Here is a 19,821-nt window from a genome sequence, read left to right as displayed (position 1 = left end):
CCGTTTGTTAATTTGGTCGGGGTAATATTTCAATAAATCATACTGTGACAGTGGGCGAGATGTGTGGAGGCTGCTCCCACAGGACACACTGTACACCGCAGCATGGCTTTGTTTGTTGATGAGCTGCACCGTCTTGACTGGTGGAGACGGTTTGACGCAGGGATGATATGAGGAGATCTTTATTTTTATTTTATGAGACCTTTATTTGCACTTTGGCTGCGTGTGCTTGATAATTTTATTTTTCTAACACTAGGATAGAGTTCCACCATGAGCCTCAGGGAAACAGAAATTGTACATGAAGACAAAATCATGGCAGGAAAAGTTTTAATACGCACATATTAGATCTGTAAAAAATCTTCTCATTTCACCATCAGAAATGAATCCTAGTAGGACATTTATTGCATTGATAACTGTTCTTCCAATCATGATATGATAGTCCATTGTCTTCTTGACTTATGAGTTCATAAAGTCAATGTGAATCAGCAAGAGTTATATTAAAAACCAGTTCTGTTGCTATGGTGTTGATCAGTATGCGCTGCCTGATCCTATTCCATGATGATCTTACACTAACAGTTGTTGTACACCTTTTTAAAGGCTCACATGGGGTCATGAGAGAAGGTCTTTGATTTTCACGGCCATGTTTCATGATTTCCTGTGTGGGGAAACAGATTTTCTTCCTTTTTTACGACCTGAGCTGTGCACACAGGCTCTGCAACATCTTGCATTTTATCCAGCTCCAGTGGTGTATTGACAAAACAGGGGTGACCCACAGTGTCTGAACACATCCTGGGAAGATGCCCCCTGTTTGTTGTAGCGTGGTCACATCACCATCCCAGAGCCCGGTAACTGACTGATCCTCGACACCCCTCCAGTTAACCAATCATGGCTAATGACAAACTTTGACAACCTCATTCATCTTTCTCCTCTAGTGCTTCAGCTGCTCAGTTCTCTGACCCCATAATTACACTGTCCAGGTGGTCCAAAGACATGCCAGCAGTACAGTATACATACAAGTGTGTTGCTCTCATTTATTTTACATCAAGTCAACATCAGCATCATTACTGAGAACATCCAATACATCTGTTCAGAGGAGAGGCGTGAAGAGAAGCTCCCTGTTTCAGTGACTGGCTGACAGCCTGTATGTTGGGGGGCGGGTCAGTAATTTTCGAAATTGTATTTTTCATCGATTTCTTTAAAGGGATATTTCAACATTTTGGCAAATTTGCCTATTGCCATAATCCCTATAATCTTAGGAGTAGGTTCATTACCTTTAATTGTTGGTGCAAGCTGTTTTTAGATTGGTGGGGCAGAGACGTGAGCTCTGCATGGTTTGGGTATTTCCGCCTTTCCCTCATCAAACTCATCAAATTCACAATCTAACAACTCCAAAACGCTCTCGTGGACAAGTTGTGATGAGACAGAGTTGTTTTCGAGGCAAATGCGTAGTCGGAACTACATTCCAGATACGGCTGCTGGGCAGAGTGACTTCAAAATTGGATTGTGTATTTGATGAGTTTGATGAGGGAAACGTGGAAATACCATGCGCCAAAATGTTGAAATATCCCTTTAAGAGTCTTCATTGCCAAAAGTTTAGTTTAGTGAAGTTTGAGAACTCCAGTTTAGATTATTCCAGGAAGTTATCTGTTGCTATTCAGAGGTAGATGTGATGATCCTGACTGGAGTTTCAAATGAGATAGACTTAAAAACAGAGACGAGGCAGGAGAGATAGGAAGGCAGGAGGTAGGAAACAGAGGAGATCTGAAAGACGGACAGTACCAATTAACAACACCAATCAAAAGCTTAATTAACAACAAAGACCAAGGCAAATAACATGCGCCGAGCCGCCCGTACAAGGAGCCCAGCATGAGTCTTTGGAGATGTTTACACTGATGTGTCTCCACTGAATCAGCCTCAGCATCAGTCTGTTTACTGTGCGCCTCTCTGTCAATGACAAATAAAGAGCAGCCTGAGCCTATTCCACAGGGACCTGCTGTGTATGTAGCTGTATGGAATACCAACACATGCTCCTATACACTAATCAATGTATATGTGATGTAGCCTATATACTGTATACACAAAGGCCCATGGGAGTTAGTTTGCTCTGTGTGATGGAATCTGAAGCTTGTGGTGTTTCTTTGCTTATCTGCATGTTTGTGTGTTTTGTTCTGATTCTGATTGTTAGCCTACCCAGCAATTGCTCCATACTGTAGGTCAGTGACCTCTCTGAATGTAATGCCTGAGGGACACACACACATACACAACACACACACCCTACCATTGAGAACTAGGCCTTATTCAGACACACTGTGCGGCGTACCAGTGGTCAAAGTGTAAATAAGGACGGTGCTGGAGGTCTGTCCCTGCAGCATTGTGTGTGTTTTTGCTAAGCTAACTTCTCCTTTTTTCTCTTAACTGCCTCTGTGGTCTACAGTTACCATGGAAACACAGTTTGGCATGATATGTTTAAGCAGGGAGAGTAGCATCTCCAGTATTTTCCTCTCCTCTGCCCTGTTATTGAGGGAGAAACGTTTTAATTGCCCAGGTTAAAGGAAGAGCAGGGGAGAGGGCGAGCGGCTGCCAGCCGTCGGGGTGGCTGTCTGTATCTGTTTAGTGGAAATTGTTTTGCCATGAAACACCATCTGTCTGGCCTGCTGGCTCGTTCCACACTGATCCGTATATGTATAGACTCAACTTCAGTTTCCAGTGAAGCTGCCACGAGAGCTACACACTAATGGAATGAGGATCTGTTGAGGAACATATTGGTACTGATGTTTGTCCATCAATCTCCTTATTTGTTATGGATGTAAAAACTCTCCAGTAGCCGACAAAAACCCAGACTGAGACAAAGACATGATGATTACTCATAATCGGCTGATGACAGCATGATAGAGCCGTGGCAGCAAATGAATGATCCTCACCCAAGATAGTCAAAAAAATGCTAAACCACATGTTTGTTTATTTCTGGCCCAGTTTACGCTCAACAAGCCTGAACCTGATAGAATGATTGTATGGTTGTAAGAACACACACAGACAGAATGAGCCCAGATGTGGAGATACGTATATTGGTTAAGACTTGGTCAAATCCAGGCGTAGTATGTTGAGTCAGAGGTTTCATTCTGGTGAGTCCATTCAGCTGCTTGTAACTACACTCTGACCGAGGCCCCGACTGGGTCAGGTAAGGTCCTGCTTTCCTGCCATGGGTCTAATACCTGAGCAGAGCCAAGCAGACTCTATCATCTATAATGTGTAATCATCATCGCAGGAGGCAGACAGAGTGTGAACTGTGAAGAGCAGAAAAAATGACATGGTTTGCACTGCAGTGGTCTTCTGCTGTGTTAAATGCTCAAGTGTTGTGCTGCTGCATACGTGGCTGTTCCCTCTGTCGTTGGAATGGTTACATTAGCTGTATTATCCTCACATCTGTATGAACCAGACCTCTTTCAGGTGTTTTCATCAAAAAAAAGCAGGACACAATTAAATAAAGTGCCCCAAATGACCACACTAACATGATCTGTGCTGATTACACTGACAAAGGTTGTTTCTTGTGGCTGCTTCACAATAAAAGCTGCTTGAACACATTTAATGAGAAGCCACAGCAGGTTGTTCTATTCATATTGGCAGCACTGTTGTTCATGAACGTGTTAAATGTTCATATTTTTTTGTGAACATTGGGCCTCATTCACGAACCGTTCTTAAGAACAAATTTGTTCTTAAGTCCTACTTACGAAGTTTTTACGAAGATTGTGGCATTCATGAATGTTTTCTTATCCAGAATTTGTTCTTAACTAAGACCAAAATCTAAGAACAGTCAGGAGTATACTTACGCACTTTTAGGTGCTGAGACTTCTGCAAAAATAACCGATTATAGCGTTTTCTTTTGTTCTGCAGTTGTATGACATTATATGATTTGAATAAGAATTATTTTCTTATCTTTTATGATGTTTTTAATAATCATATATATTAATAATAATAATTGACAAATCATTGCAGTCTCTTAAAAAACATTATAGACACTTAATTCATATCATATCTTTTTTTTTGGGGGGGGGGGGGGGGGTATACAGCTGCCGATATGATTTTTTTTTTTTCCTAATTGCGGGCTGCAACAGTGCACTTACTGTAAGTGTTCACACTACACACAACTGTTTTTTTTTCATATGTGATAATATGATGATATTTATGATGGCACACGTGAGAGTGTGGTCTCTCTGATAACAACCCGAAGAGCTGCATCCACTGCTGACGCTACTAACTATAGCCTAAATATAAAAATATAAACTAAATATAAGCCTTTGTTTGTTTCTTTGTTTCATTCCTGCCGCAGTAGCGCCACTTCACTACTTAAGTTCTTTTTACGTTTGGAGTCTGGTGCTCCCTCCCAGATTTTCATTTGAGCATTTCAATTTTCTTTCTCACTTCACCTTCTCTGCTCAGTGCCTGTGGATGCTGTGTGCACACGGCCCTGCAGTCTCATGCCCTTTTACGGGCGTTGATGGGGCCGTTACCTATGCTAATCCTATGTTAATTAGACTCACCTGGCACACGCCCTCAACTTACGAGGAGATGGCATTCATCAAGTAGGAACACAGCTGCGAACAATTCTGAGGCTTACGAACGCGTTGATGAATCTGACGTAGGGTTTTCTTAAGGAACCTCTTAAGAACAACTTAAGAAAGAATCTAAGAAGGTTCTTAAGAAGATATTGGTGAATGAGGCCCAATGAACTTAACAAATCAGTTTACAAATGATGAACATGAGCATGGGCAGTGTTCATGCTGGCATTAGTGAATGCCACTCATTTATCCATTGTATGGCTCACTGCATGACATCTCCATAGGCACGGCCCAGAATCAACAGTATGTTGCTGCAGTACAGACAGTACAGTGTATGTCTGTACTGCAGCAACATACTAATGCTGAAGTCACTTTGACTGAGCACTTGAGAACAAACAAGTGAAGATGAAAGAACAAATACATTTTTTATGCAAGTTGTATGTTTGTACAGCACACACACAAATTGTATTAGTCGTCATTTTATCTTTGATACTTGAGCTATTTTGGTTAGCAGCTATACTTTATGTTTGTATTCTTTGTAAAAGAATATACCTTTAACAGTTCAGCCATTATCAAGTGTTCTTTCAGATTAAAAGCTCAATGAAAGAGTCAAAAATCATAAACAATTATAGGGCTGTTGCAGATATGTGCCTATATATGTGTTTTTGGTGGTAATTGGTATCAAACTGAACAGTTCAAAGCAGCAACAGCCTGAATCCAGCACTGAGCTAAAGACAGTCACAGGCAACACTGTAATGTTTCAACATACTGATATTTACTATGTACTATGTAGTACGTACTAAGTATGTACTCAACATTTCAACTTTGACATCCTAAAGAAAGGATGAAGTAGGGTTGTAAGTTGAGGGACTCACTCATTTCTCTCTCAGTGCAGTCCTCACACATGTACACAGAATGAACTATAAGACTGCCCAGCCATCTAAGAAACAAAGTGATGGGGGAAAGGGACAAAAAGACAGGCTGAGACATTATGTCCTCACTGGGAACCACAGACACAGACTTACCGGGTAATTAGAAAATAATAAAGGGTGATGGAGGGTGGTTGGAGGTACAGCAGAAGATGGAGAAGAAAGGGATAGTGCTGCTTCTGTTCAAACATGCAGTCTTCAGAACGTTATGTATACAGCAAACACAATAGCATAGACACAGTGCACACAATGCAGACAAACATGGAGTAAATGTAGACAATCTCTATAGTAAACAGAAGTGTCAACAAAGCACACAGACAATCTTACCGATGAAGGAAACTGCTTTTGTTGTTGTTGTTGTTGTTGTTGTTGTTGTTGTTGTTTTTTGGTATTGAACTACCTGCTTGAATTTGTGTCTCTGTGTTTGTCCACAGTGTGACACATAACTGAGGACACACCCAGGCGCCTCATCCTCTTCACCACCAATCTTAACGTGAGTAGACGTCGTTTCCCACTTGATTCTGGTTTCTTCTCTCCTCCACTTCTCCAACTTCTCTCAGCCTCCATTTGATTCACAGAAATGGAGGGGAACCATGATCCTCTGCGTTGCTTTTGTTTTAACAGCACAATCTGTGTACAGTATGTTACAACACTACGCTGTAGTGGAATGAATGGTGCTGTAATAGTAGAATAACTGCTCTAAATGAGCAACTCTTTGCAAACACAGTAGTGGTAAATAACTTCCTGGCAACAGGGAGCTTTTGTTCATGTTTACGCAGAAGGTGGTTTTGCATGTTGGAACATGTTGGAGCTCTGCTTCTACCATCTGCTGCTGTTTGGAATCTTTGGATCTTCGGTCCATTTATGCTCGATAAACAGAATCCACCTCCTGCAATCCAACAGATTTCCCTCCAGATCTAAGGTTTATAACTGCAGTGTGTCTGAGGCCTGCAGGGGTTCCCACTCTGAAAAGCTACACAGCTCTCTTCTTGTGAATACTAATGCCCAATGGTGGACGTCTTCAGAGGGATACATATTCTTCTATTAACAATATGAAGGAGAATTTTTTAATGAATCACTATCGGTGTATTTAAAATTGCTTGTTACAAAAACACTTAACAAGTAGAGCATATGTCAAACTTTCTGATGTTGAGACAGCTCCTTCCCTTACATCAAGTGCTCAATTAGCCGAAACCTGATCACTGCGCGTCCTTTAGCTGGCCATGTTCTTTTGGATTCTGCAGGTTTCCATTCTATTGGTCGGCCACGATGCCACCCAAGTACTTTCTATGTCTGAGTGACATATGGCAGCTCTGTCTGCTTGAAATGATATTTGTAACAACAGCAGTAAATGTGTTTCGTAGGACATGTAATCACTGCCTGGATAATGTTTAGAACCGACTGGTTTCAGTTAATTCACCAGGAGGTGTTTGGGGTAGATAGTTGGTGTGCACAACGCATGACATTCACACCACAGACCAGGTTCACAAAGTATTGTCTGTGGTTTAGGTAACAAAAGCTCTTTGTTTAACATAATGGTGTGAGTTAAATGTAACTAATTGTCATTGGGTTAAACTTCACTCTGAACCTTTTCTGTTTTCAAACAGACCAGGGTCTTACACTCACCTTAACCAACATAGTTTAGTAATACTAAAGTTGTAGCCACTCAGCTGCAAGTTACAGCAAGTGCACCATAAAGTGTTACAGTCGGCTAAGAGACAATACTAGGAAAATAACCTGTAAAAAAGACTGGTCCTAGTCCTAGACTAGATCCTTGTGGAACACCATTCTGCCCCTTTAAAAAATGGTTCTGGTTGAATATTTTTCAGTAGAAAAACAGTAAGAATTGGTAACCCTATGTACATTTTGAACAGAGGTAAACAGTTAGTGATATCTAGTGATTGTAGTGGTGTCATAATGAAGCTGGGGATGTAAGTCCAACATGTTGGTGTCAGAGTTAGTCACAACCACCACTCAGCATTGTCTGCAGATCACTATTATCTGGAGATAATAATGGAAAGCCTGACTGACTTTGTACAGTTTGGTCATTTCAAATGATGAGCAGAGAATCAAATCACTTTAGGATGCTTAAACACAACATTATGTCAGGAGTCTGACTACAAACAACTTCTAGAATTAACAGTAGGCTCAATTTATAATCAGAAACAACCATCCAGTCGTATAGAAGGTGTATCCATAAGAATGAGGATTAAATCACCCTCTGTCCCTCATTCTCCTTGTCACCCCCACTCCCTCCCCCTCAGCTGATATGGTTGTAATGTGTGCTTCGTTGGAACGCTGAGTCAGCGCAACTCAGACATTTCACACTTGTGACAAAGCAGGCAGAATTTTGAATAGAAGCTGAGGAGTTTGAATATTTTTGTTTAAGAGGAAGGAAATCCTCTTAATAGGACAGTGACTCAGCTAATGGGCGCGACCCCCCCACAGCACCCTGCCGTCGGTTTCTCTCAACTTTACTTTGGTTAAGAACAATTAAAAGTGTTTGCTTTTAACTCTTCTTTTCAATATAAAGTTTCACTTTGGGTCAAGCAATAACATTCAGATAATAATAATAAACTTTCTCCCTATAAGGTGTTTCTGGTGCCACAGCAGCAACACCAAAAGAAATCCTGTAAGAATGCCTCTGGCCCTGACAATTTAATAGCTCTCTGAGTAATTTATTTTTCAACACCCAACATGTTTTTTAATTTTTTATTTTTTTTATTATTATTATTTGACTCACCTTGAAATGAACAGCCTTCCCTTCATTAGTGAGAATGAAACCTGTATGGTTGTATTGAATATAGCCGTAGGTCACAACACTCAAATGAACCAAACCCTATTAATTTGAGGTGTCGGTGGTGTGGGCTGGGGGCTGAGCTGGTGTGTGTGTGTGTGTGTGCGTGTGTGCGTGCGTGTGTGTGTCAAAGAAGAATAAGGAGGGGGGGTCAGATGGGTATTGTAGGTGTCTGTTACTCATTCTTTTACCATTACTTGTGCCTTCTGGCCCTCTCACTTTCAGTACACACAACAGTTTTACACATTTTATTATCCAGTCATTGTGGACAACCTCTGATATAAAGGACATGGCTCTAATGAATATAACGCTGTTGATTAGTCAATTGGTTTTCGTTTCTATACATGAAGTGAATCTAATAATAATTCCTAGTACACGGAAACAAAGTGTTTCCATCTTTCTTGTGTTGAAATAAAATATTCATCTGCTGCTATCGCCTCACGTTGAAGCATGACACACACTTCCTGCCATGATACAGAATTCCTGAAAGCTTAAAACATCCCAGTGCTCTGTCCAATATCTCTCCAGCAACTTTTCGCAGCCTTTAAAGAAGAGTGGTCCACAATCCACACTGCAGTACCACATGAGGCGAATAGTGTCACACACCAGATATTGAGTCGTCCTCTGATCTGTGATCTTCTCTCTCATAAAATGCACATGTCAAGTCCCAGTCTCATGGTCGAATGCACTAAATGTATTTTTAGAAAATTAAAGTACACATTTTAGAGGGGCCTCTTAATGTGACGAGTCAAAGACACACCATAGCCATGCAGTGTAATCTGCACCTTGATGTTCCTCACCTGTCAGGTTGGTTCATTAACACAGATTTAAACACATTTGTAATGAGGTTTTGAGAGAAAGACGCCTTCAGTGTGTTTAGGAAAGGCTTAGATCTTTAATTTCAACTCCATGAAAAAGGGATCAAAAAGTGTTGCGTTATATTTCAGTCTATTTCACACATAGAGTTAATTTGACAACATCTGGGGAAAAAGCAGTCGTATCCTACTCCTGCAGCTGCGGTATGCTGAGGCTCTGACTTATTCCTTTTCCTCTCTCTTTCATCTCCTCTTAACGTGGCTATAAAAGCTGCGCTGGTTTAAAACAGAAACACTCTGTCATAATTTACTAACTCTCAATCATTTATAGATTATAGTTCTTGGTCAGGGATGGTGCATCTTTGACTCATCACAGCCATCTTCAGCAGAAATCAGATCCTCTTCATTGCTCTAAAACAGCACTGGAGCTGCCAGTGGCTGCACGTTAAAATTCCCTGTGAAGGCTACTGTTATAGAGCAGTGAAGAAGAATTAACTTGTGTGGAAACTGCTGTTTTATAAGGTGTGAAACTACACAGTCTCTGAATACATTACACTTTATTAAATAGGTGCATACAATATAATGAGCTGAACATCAGGGTCCTTAACGTCCTGTAAAACCCTGAGATGGTGGAATCATGCTTGGATATTTTAGTATGTATATAGTGCAGTGCTGCAGTGTGTGTGGGATATATGAGAAGCCGCTCCAGCTGTCCTAGTCGTGCAGAATCACCCTGCAGACACTTTTCCTTGTCAGAAAGCCATGGGTGATGAGCACTGAGGAGGCTGGCTGCATCTTTAAGTCTCTGCTTCTTCATGTTGGAGCATTTGCACAAACTCTTGTTGGTTTAAGGCGGATGTGGGACATGATAATGGTTTCCTTGGCTTACAGTGTATAGCAACAACTTGGAAACCACACTTGCTTGCATGTGGTCGTCCTACATCAAATAGAAACCTTTCCATAAAGGAGTAGAACTAAAACCATAAATATACCTAATGAATCTCCCAGCCAGCCTGTGAGCCGCTGCTGCACCTCTCTCCCCAGCTCTCCGTCGGCCTCTCGCTTTCTCTCTATATTTGTCTCGACCCATCTTTCTCTGTTTCTGTTTCTGGAGTGTGTTGGTGTGCGTGTGTGTTTGCTGTCACTGATTGTCCCTCACTGTTTGTGTATTTGGAGGATGTTCTTTTGGTGTTCCTGGCCTACCGCGCTATCCATCTTCCTATCTATCCACAGACAGAGGAGGCCTGCTCGCTGCTCCAAATGAGAAAGTAAAAGGCTTCCCTCCAGCTCTGTACCACTAAACATCAACTGTAAATCACACTAATGGAATTCATGCCAGCGTTTGTGTGTATGTGTGTGTGTGTGTGTGTTTGCATGTGTTTTGTTTCTGTGAGGCTGTATTATTTTACAGCAGCTATCGTACGAGTAAACGCTCCCACGGCAAGTGCCCATCAGAGCGTGGCACTGAATATATACTGCATACATTAGGTAGCGCTGCTGCTTTTTTGGGGGCTCAGATGACATGAGTTTAAGGCGCAGCGGGGGCTTTGTGTTGGGTGGGGGGTGATACTGTCAGAGTCTTATAGGCATTCAGCCAGAAAAGACATTTAGAGAACCGTATTGAGAAGAAAAGGAGTTCAAAGACACAAAGACTTTGATTATTTGTACTTGTGTTTCTGATTTGCCGATGGATAAAGTGTAACTCAACAACACAGTGTGCAATGGTTGCAGCATGAGGCAGAAAGCACAGACAGACACACACAGACAGACAGACAGACACCGACCGACGCAGACAGGCAGGCAGACAGACAGACAGATAACCTGAGAGACAGAGACAATCAATCAGAAACAGGTTAAGACAAAAAGCGATAAAACACCCAGACGAGAAGTCATCTGAGTTGTGTTCAGGGCATGTGGGGGCTGTGTGTGTGCGCGTTTGTGTGCACGCATTAGTGTGTGTGTGTGCTTGAGCCTGTGCCTGCAAGAGGCCTGATGCAACATCGTGAAAAACTCCAACATGCAACAGTTCTTAGCTGGTTTGGTTAAATGGCAGAGGTGGTGTGGTGAAAGCACACACACACACACCTATGTGCTGGGAGTGGCTGGGTGTGATTTTAGCACAAGCTGCTGGGATCACTTTGTACAGACTTGTAAGCTGTGTCAGATCTCAGTCCATCTTTCACTCCCTCACTCTTAATGATGAAAACTCAGTAGAGAGTTTTTTTTTATTAATTTGAGTGAATTGACGAAATTTGAATTTATTAAAGTTGACAGATGCAATTTCACATGACTGTAGTGTCAGCATTTGAGATGTCATCTTTTCATGGTGAAACTCAGCCACCAAGAAAGACAGTTTGAAATGACTTCAAAGACAAAACAACTGCACTGAATTTTACAAGACAATTTTTGATAAATATATTTTTTTCAGTATTGTACAGTATGTGATCAATCTGACATAAAGTCACAGGCTTTCTGAGGTTATAAACTCAGTTCACTAGTCACAGAGTGTGATGCTGTTGTATTTGTCATCTGTTTATTTCAGTGTTTCTCATGAATTCTCGAAAACTGACATTACTTGAGTGTCAGCTGCTTTTTTTGTTGCATCCCATCATGATCAATGTAAATTCCCCCTTACAAAAGTAGCAGTGCTTTTTAGGCAGTTTGTGTGTGTTGTCTGATTACAGTACATTGAACAGAAAGTCAAACAGAACTGCTGCAGAAAAACAGTTTGAGTGAAAAAGTGCACGGCTAAAAAAAGAGAGACTGATAAGTGCCAAATTAAATGATCATCAATCATAAATCAGTGTAAAAGATTGAAATGATTGGAATGCTGATTTGAAGCGATATCTGTCAGCCCCTCACTAGAAGTCATGCTGACCTAACCAGTCATGACTTTCCCAGCATGATGGAAGTTTATTACTCTCTCTCTACTTCTTCTCAAACGAGCCGGACTTTAAGGTCAAGCGTTCCCAGATCCTCCTCAGACCTGTCTGTCAGTTACATACATCTATTAATGCTAAGGAAACAGGTGCAGAGGATAACACACTCACACATGCGCACACACACACACACACGCAGTTGAAATCAAAGAGGCAGACAGATTGAGCATGGGGAGATCTCCAGCTACGGGGAAACAGAGGACTTTGTTGAGTTCAGCAAAATGACAAGGACGCGGGGAAAAAGTGGAGAATAAAACTTTGAACATGTTGGCGTGATAGCTATCATATGGTGCAGATTGGGAACTGGTGCCTCTGACAGCGAGCGCTTTCTTGTGCTCAACTTGAGATTGTTCAGCCATATGTGAACGGACTAATTGAGAAAATAGATCAGCTGTTGGGCTTCAGCTTTACTCAGTGTTTATAAACCTGCAGCGAGCGATGCTGACTTTCTGTCAGCAAATGTGTAAATGTAGAGCCATGAGGGGATCCCTCCGCTCTCCAGAGTGTGTGGTCACAGTGTAATTAGACCACTGGGATGACACACACAGCACACAAACACACACACAATGCTCCCTCTCTGTCAGTGTGTGAAACACAGATGTCTTCTCACACCATGGAAAAACTTCCCAAACAGAAAAGACAAAGCAGTTTTCTTGTGTTTTCATACAGACACACACACATTATTTGTAAGGACCTTCAGTGCATACTGCATGAACCTGATTCCAATATGAACCCTGAGACACAGTCTAAGCCAACACACAGCCTAGAGAAGTTGCGATAAACACACACGAGTTTCCACAATAAATGAAAGTACGTATCTCTTTTTTCTGTTTCTGGGGCTGTAATCAGTCCACTGTTGAACGTGTGTGTGTGTGTATGTGTGTGTGTGTGTGTGTGTGTGTGTGTGTGTGAGCGGTGTGAAGGTGTATTGCTCTGTCAGTGATATGATCCAGGCTGTACGTCTCCAGAGGTCAGAGTCAGCACTCAGACAAGGTCAGGCCGTCACTTCTGCTGGAGACGATCAGTGTCTCTGACCCCGGCAGCTGAAGAACACACAGTTTATCAGTCCACACTCTGTGAGCTTCAAGTTAGTCCACTGACTATCTCCTTAAACACACCTCTGATTGCTGTAATTGCTGATAAGTGAGTTCATTTAAATGGTATGGTGGGAAACACTTTAAACAGCAAAATATTACATTTAAATGTATCTTATTTTGGAAGAGACGGAGGGGGGCTGCATAGCCCCCATGTTCTTGGCTTTATTGGCTAAGTTTGGCTTTGGGGCTCAACAACATTTGAACTAATCTGTTGTGTTTACATCTCCCAACATAATGTACAGTATGCACATCCAGGTCTCAAAATATTGAGAGACAACTGGGTGGGTGATGGATGATCACAGTACAGGAGAAGGTGTACATATTACAAAGTGCAGACAAGCTCATTTATTTAAGTGACAATTTATACAGATGCACACAGAGAATATACTTGAGTTAGTCTGGAGTCAGAGAGCGGAAAGCTTTACCTTTGAAAAATAAGTTGCATCAGTATCAGAAATAACAAATGACCTAAAGACCATTGAAATGCAACAGTAACAGTCACTTAAAGTTGTGTTAATATCATCCAAACTCCAGCTGTGAGTCTGGCAGCTACAGCGAGCGCAGCAGTGTCCGCAGGCTAACAGGCTAGCACCCAGTCTAATGTGACTGTGGTTCACGGATGGATCCGGTGAGCCCTGAAGCCCCCAGCCAGCCTCTCTGGCACCCCTCGCCGTATGGCCTGTAGTTCAGGCTGTAAAGAGTGGGCGGGCGGCGAGTACGTCTGAGAGCTGGTATCAGCAGCAGCTGAGTCAGGCCCAGTGTTATCCAGGACACAGGCATGTGCTGCTGCACGCTCTCACAGTGAGTGCATACCGATACAGTAAGCCCACAGGGGAGAGCATGTATCAGTTGGACACCACCTACACTGCTTAAAGCTAAACTTTGTCACACAATGCCCAGTGAATGTGTAACACTGCCTATAATGCTCCCATTTATACGGCTGGCAGTCAGTTTGGTAACATGTAAAAGCCAAGTGGGCGGGAGAAGGCGAAAGCTTTTGTAGGACTTGAGAGGGCAGGCATATGGCTATCTCCTGGAGCCAGAACATGCCAGTGCAGACACAGTGACATGTTAAACTTTAGCAGCAATAGGAAAGAATGATTTATTCGTTTTTGGCAGACAATAGTTTCCATTCCTGCTAGTGTTATTTAGTGAGGTGAAAGATAACCTGAAATGTCCAATAAACACACAACACTGCAACTCTACAGCACAACACCTCTTCCTTGGGTTCATGTGAGCCATTCATGGGGAAATACAAAAGGCTGTACCTCTCTCCTCCCTGAATTACAGGGTGTGGCAGTAGATGATGTATTGTAATATTTTAAATATTAGAGGCCTGAAATAAGGTGGTTGACACAAGCTCAAGACATTTTCACGTTTCATTACAGATGAAATACAGTATTATCAGTTAATACCCTGGCTGTAGTTTACATCTCTTACAAAGGCTGGTTATTAGAGTTTTTGGGGCTGCCTTTCTAGCCTCATTGTGTTTATTGTCACACTCTCCCTAACTCTGAAAGAGGAAAGGCTTTTGTAGAGGAGGTCAGAGATAAATAAAACTATGATATAAATTGTGGTGATGAGGTTCGGCTCATTTTACTGTGATGTAGTTTGTTTAGAGCTGGACATTAACTTTTTAATCCTGGCGATTGTAGGCTATTATGACTCATCAATGAGATTAGTTCATCAGTGAAAATGATCCCGCGCAACAAAATGTGTCAACTGTTTCTATCATTTCTATTATTTCTATTATTTCTATGTTCCATAATAATCCAGAGGCAACTGTTAAAATCCCATTGGCTTTTCGTGGAGGGAACCGGGGTGATGACAACTTGCTGGCCTACATAAATACAACATGGCTGCAGGACTTTATGCTTATGAGGGAATCTCTTATGGATTTAATGGAAAAGGTAGGCATGCATCCATGATGAAGGCAACCAGTAACTCGCCTCCTCTGTCTTCCACAACATATCGCTCATAACACAGAATGAGCATCATGCATTTGTATTCCATCAGTGCATATATACCATCAGTGCAGTCACAGGTCTGATGGCAATAAATCAGAGAAGAGACTTGGATTCTTTTAGTCACTCCTCATTCATCATTGCTCAGTTTGTGATGTCTTTAATGCCGTGACTGACAAGAGAGGAAATATTTGTGTGGGAGGAGTCATGAGGGGTTTAGGAAGGTGGAAGGCAGGGAGACATAAAGAGAGGAAAAGGCGGACAGGGAGTGCTGAAAAGAGGAGGACGGAGGTGATAGGATGTGAATTTCCTGCCCGTTGCAGACATAAAAGATGTCTGTGAAATCAAACGGAGGACGTGCTGAGATTAAATGGCTGTCTCACCTCTCCTCCTGCAGGTCTGAATGGGCAGAGGTCAGCAACATTTGGCCACAGCAATTTATAGTGTGCACTGGACTGGTTTATAGCAATATTGGGTTTTTATATCATTCTCATATCTATGTGAATGAGTCTCCATTTTTCTATCTTTAATTCACTTGAATAAAAAAAGACAAAACTAAACCCTGCTGCACTACATTTCAACATAACAATATAAAATTGCATATATAAATGATTGCATCCATATTGCCAACTCCTAATTGGCATTAGATTAATTCTAAGCTTTTATACTGATTATTGATGCACTAAACAGATTTATGCAGCTTATTTACAAGGTAATGGGAGCATCAGTGCAATGAATTAAACATTACATACTCCAGATTACATATTGGACGATATACTGTAGTAACAACTTTGTCTGTGTTTGTTTCATTTATCTGCTCATTCTTTGCCTTTTGCCCAATGCCAGCTCCCCCTGTTACACCTCATCTCCATACCTCCATCTGTCTCTCTTTTTCTCTCCTCACTCTTCCTCCCTTATTTACTCCCTCCCTCCCTCCCTCCCTGCCGTCAGATTCTCTGCGGCTACATTTCTTTATGCTAATGAGGCTAAGCCACTGGTGCCAGTGTTGACGCTGCAGGATACTTTCACAAACATTTAACCCTTCCAGGAGAAGAAAGGTGTAGTGTGCAAGCACATTTTAAATGTCAATTGGCATCCAGACAGGTAAGAGGCTACAAAGTGCTTTAAAAGTCTGCCTCGGCAGCGTCTTATGTTTTATAGACAGGGCTTTTATCTGAGGTTGCAAACATTGTTCTAAAGCTGAAGGGATTCATTGTGCCCTCAAATCTATAGGTTGCACTTAAGTAGATAAGTGTTGCTGGGTAACACCTAACATTCCATTCATATGCGATAGGTGAACGTGTCTTTCCAGAACAATTGGCTGCTGTAACAGGCTCCGCTCTCCTGTTTTAGACTTTCCACCAGATGTTACCACCTGGCTGCAGGGCTCTGCTCCCATTCTGCCACTCAAGCATTAGTGAGATCCAACACCGATGTTGGCTGAGGCGGCCTGGCTCACGTTCAGTGTTGAGGGGTTGAGGTCGTCAGGGCTGTGAGGCCAGTGGAGCTCTTCCACCTCTAACTCTGAAAAGCCCCAGTTGTAGACCTGGGTCTGTACACTGGGACTACATGAAAGGGTCACATATAAACTGTTGGAAGCACAAGCAAATGCAATTGTTTGCTTTGTTGTGACATCACAAAGTTACACAAATCCTGATGGCTGATTGTATTACTCAGTTTCTCAATACAGGCTGTGTACATTTCTTTGTGAACTGAGGCTTTGATACTTTCACAGTATTGTAATATACTGTAGAACATACGTAGAGCTGACATCCATACCTATATGGTGCTATAATCCCCATCAGAAATTACTTACTAACAGGCCATTGTCAGGTTGGTCATGTTTTACGTATTCACTGTAAAGAGCGCTCTCTATCTTTCTTACTTCCTCCCTCTCTTCTCTTCTCTTACTTTCCTTCCCACATAGCAAACCCACCTAAGTCATCCTGACCCTGCCCAAATCTCGGCATGCCACTCGGGGAAGCGAATCTCCATCCTATTTTGCTTCATTTGTGCTTTTTCTTACCATTTCTAATTAGAAGTCCTGGGAATGAGAGAGGGGGAGCGGGGGAGTTGGGGCAGAGGAAGGGATAGAGAGCTAAAAAAGAGTGAGAAAAGATAGAGATAGAGGGATGAAGCGAATTGAATGTGAGAAGCTTCATCACCACTGGGCATTGGTGATGAGGAGATCAGAGGCCTAAAGCTTTACACCGTCCTCCAGAGACAGACGGAGAAAGATGGAGAGAGGGGAACTCATAAACACTCCTCCTCTCAGCTCACCTCTGCAGGCCTGCAGGCTACACTGTTTAGCACAGTCAGGGAAATCACTTTCAGATTCACTGCAACTTTCAGAGAGTTGAACTCTCTTAGGTTAATGGGTAAGAACAGCTGCATCAATGGAAGGTCTTCCCCAAGGTCCTACTGGAAAGTAACACCACTTAAACTTATAAACAGAATAGCACTGACTCACCTTTTTAGTCAGACAAGGCAGTTATCATAGTGCCCCTGTGAAACATGAGTGAGTAGATGTCAGTGTAAAAAAGATGCTTAAGTTTTTACTTATATATGTATAGTTCAGAATAACAGCAGCTTGGAGTTGTCGTGGAATAGAATATTCTTCAGTACTGATCCTATATTTCATGGAAGTTTCAAAGCTATAGGTCAATTGAGTTATTAGACCATGTTCAGTTTTTATTCTTCTAGTGGTGAAAAACGTATTTCCATATTTTCGTCCTCTTCATTTACTATTTTCTGTTATTACAATTTGGCCTGAAATGAGAGGGTTTACATTTCATGTAACATATAAGCTATACAGGATAATAATACATGCAAGAACTGCAGCAAGATTAAAAATGATATACATTATAAGCACCTACCCAATTCCAGCCAGGATTGTCCTGTGTAGTTACTCGGTAAAAATATTATTAAGGACTGAACTGAAGTTGAACTGAAGTGAACTGAACAGGAGTGAAAAAGGCACACACAACTGTTAATTAGGTTTATTAGGAGGATGTGAATGTTTGTAACTTCTGCGCCTGGTTGTTTCTGCACATAGTAGAGGGAATAAGCTCAGCTGCAGATGGCTGCGTGTAATAATAATGAAGAGGACCGAGCTGCTTAGTGAGTGTAAACTCTGTTAGTGAAAACAGTAAATAGAGAGGGGCATTACAAGTCACTGACACTCACAAAAGCTTTTTATGTTACCAGACCAACTGCAGACTCTATAAATGAAAACATTAACCTAAAGTGGTGTTACAAACTGAACTGGACTGGATTGGATTGTGCATCCAGACTGCTATCGACACACTTCCAGTACATGAGTAAGAATGCCAGAGAAACACACTGGGAGCTCATGGCCACAATAATTCATGTAGCAGTCAGACAGGAGACTTGCTTCTTTTTAGCCTGTTAGCCTACGTGCTGTTACAGTTTGCCACACAATTTATAGTGTCTGTTAGTGTTAATATTTGTTTTGCATTTTGATAGAAATACTTTTTACTGTCGCTATAAGTGATTGCTTATTTTTGCTCATCTTGCAACACAACATACACACATGATGGCAGGGTTGGGTCTTGTTGGTTTAAAGTGAAACACTCATGTTTTAGGTAATGAAGCACATTGTATACTTCCACTTTGTTCTGTGCAATCTTGTGGCCTGAAAAATTGACAACATCCAACAATGGAAAACGAAAATACTTGATGCATTCACAGTCTGTACACTGAGGGAGAACAGATGCAACACACTAGTCCACATGTGTGTCTGTTTGTGTTACACATTATCTGACTGAAATACATGACAGTAGATGGATGTGTTTGAGAGACTGTGTGCGTGTGTAATAAAGGCTGCTAAGGTCTGTTTTCCCTGCTTTCCATATTTAATGAGATATGACTGCCTCTAACAGATGATCTACATATTTCCCCGTGAACCAAATGCATTTTAAGTAGTTGGTAGCCGTAATTAGCGCAGTCAATTTCTAAAACTCCAAATGTTGTTTCTTCTCCTTTTCATTTTCTTACTTTCTTTCTTTTTTTCTTTTCTTTTTTTTTACTTTTTTTCCGGTGACATGGATCATGAATCAATACAGCAGCTAATTATGGTTTATTTTTGGGAGAATGTGGAGGGAGAGGGGTGGGGGTGAGGTGGGAGGGGCTGTTAGCAGCACAACATGGTAACCTGCCTCAGAATGTTCAGGAAAATGAAAACATAAGCAGCTGACTCCTACTGCGAGCTCTGCTGACTGGAGGATACTGAAAATAATTTTTGTGAGTGCATGGGTATGAAAGCATGAATATGTAACAATTAATTTATCATGTAGATATATTTTTAAACAGGAAATCCTTTGAGATTGAAGTCTCTTTTTTCACAGGAGATCTGATACGTTTATATAACCTGATAATCCATAATCCACATACATTGTCAGGTGAAATGGCCCTTTATTCCATGTGATTTTCCTTAAGACAATTCATCCGACTGAAATGAGTGATGTTTTGTTTGATCCATTACACACCAGTCATTCTGCTGTATCTTGCTGCTACACCCATTGTTCCAGTCACTAATATTAAAGACTTGGGTTGTTATGTTCATTACACTGATCTAATCCTGGATTATCCTGGATTATCAATCAAAAAAGAATTCTACACCTAAAAATACAATATACAATGCATTCATGCAGAATGATGACATATTTTGGCTGTTTTATTTTATTTTTTCAAGAGACTTCTCACAT

The 19,821-nt window shown here is 41.5% G+C and overlaps 1 protein-coding gene across 6 annotated transcripts in view; it reads left to right on the top strand.

Moving 5' to 3' along the window:
- The window catches only part of rbfox3a (RNA binding fox-1 homolog 3a), a 531,011-nt gene that overhangs the window by 166,154 nt on the left and 345,036 nt on the right, over window positions 1–19,821 (top strand). For all 6 annotated transcript variants that reach the window (XM_085761389.1, XM_085761388.1, XM_085761384.1 and 3 more), the window contains exon 3: window positions 5,917–5,975. The gene's annotated coding sequence lies outside the window, so the exon portion shown is untranslated. The remainder of the gene's footprint in view (window positions 1–5,916; window positions 5,976–19,821) is intronic.

Source organism: Trachurus japonicus, chromosome 19 (genome assembly GCF_045865225.1).
Source record: "Trachurus japonicus isolate A0001 chromosome 19, Traja_1.0".
In the NCBI taxonomy this organism is placed as follows: Eukaryota; Metazoa; Chordata; class Actinopteri; order Carangiformes; family Carangidae; genus Trachurus; species Trachurus japonicus.
The sequence above is the reverse complement of the archived record's forward strand: the minus strand, read 5'-3'. Positions and strand labels throughout refer to the sequence as shown.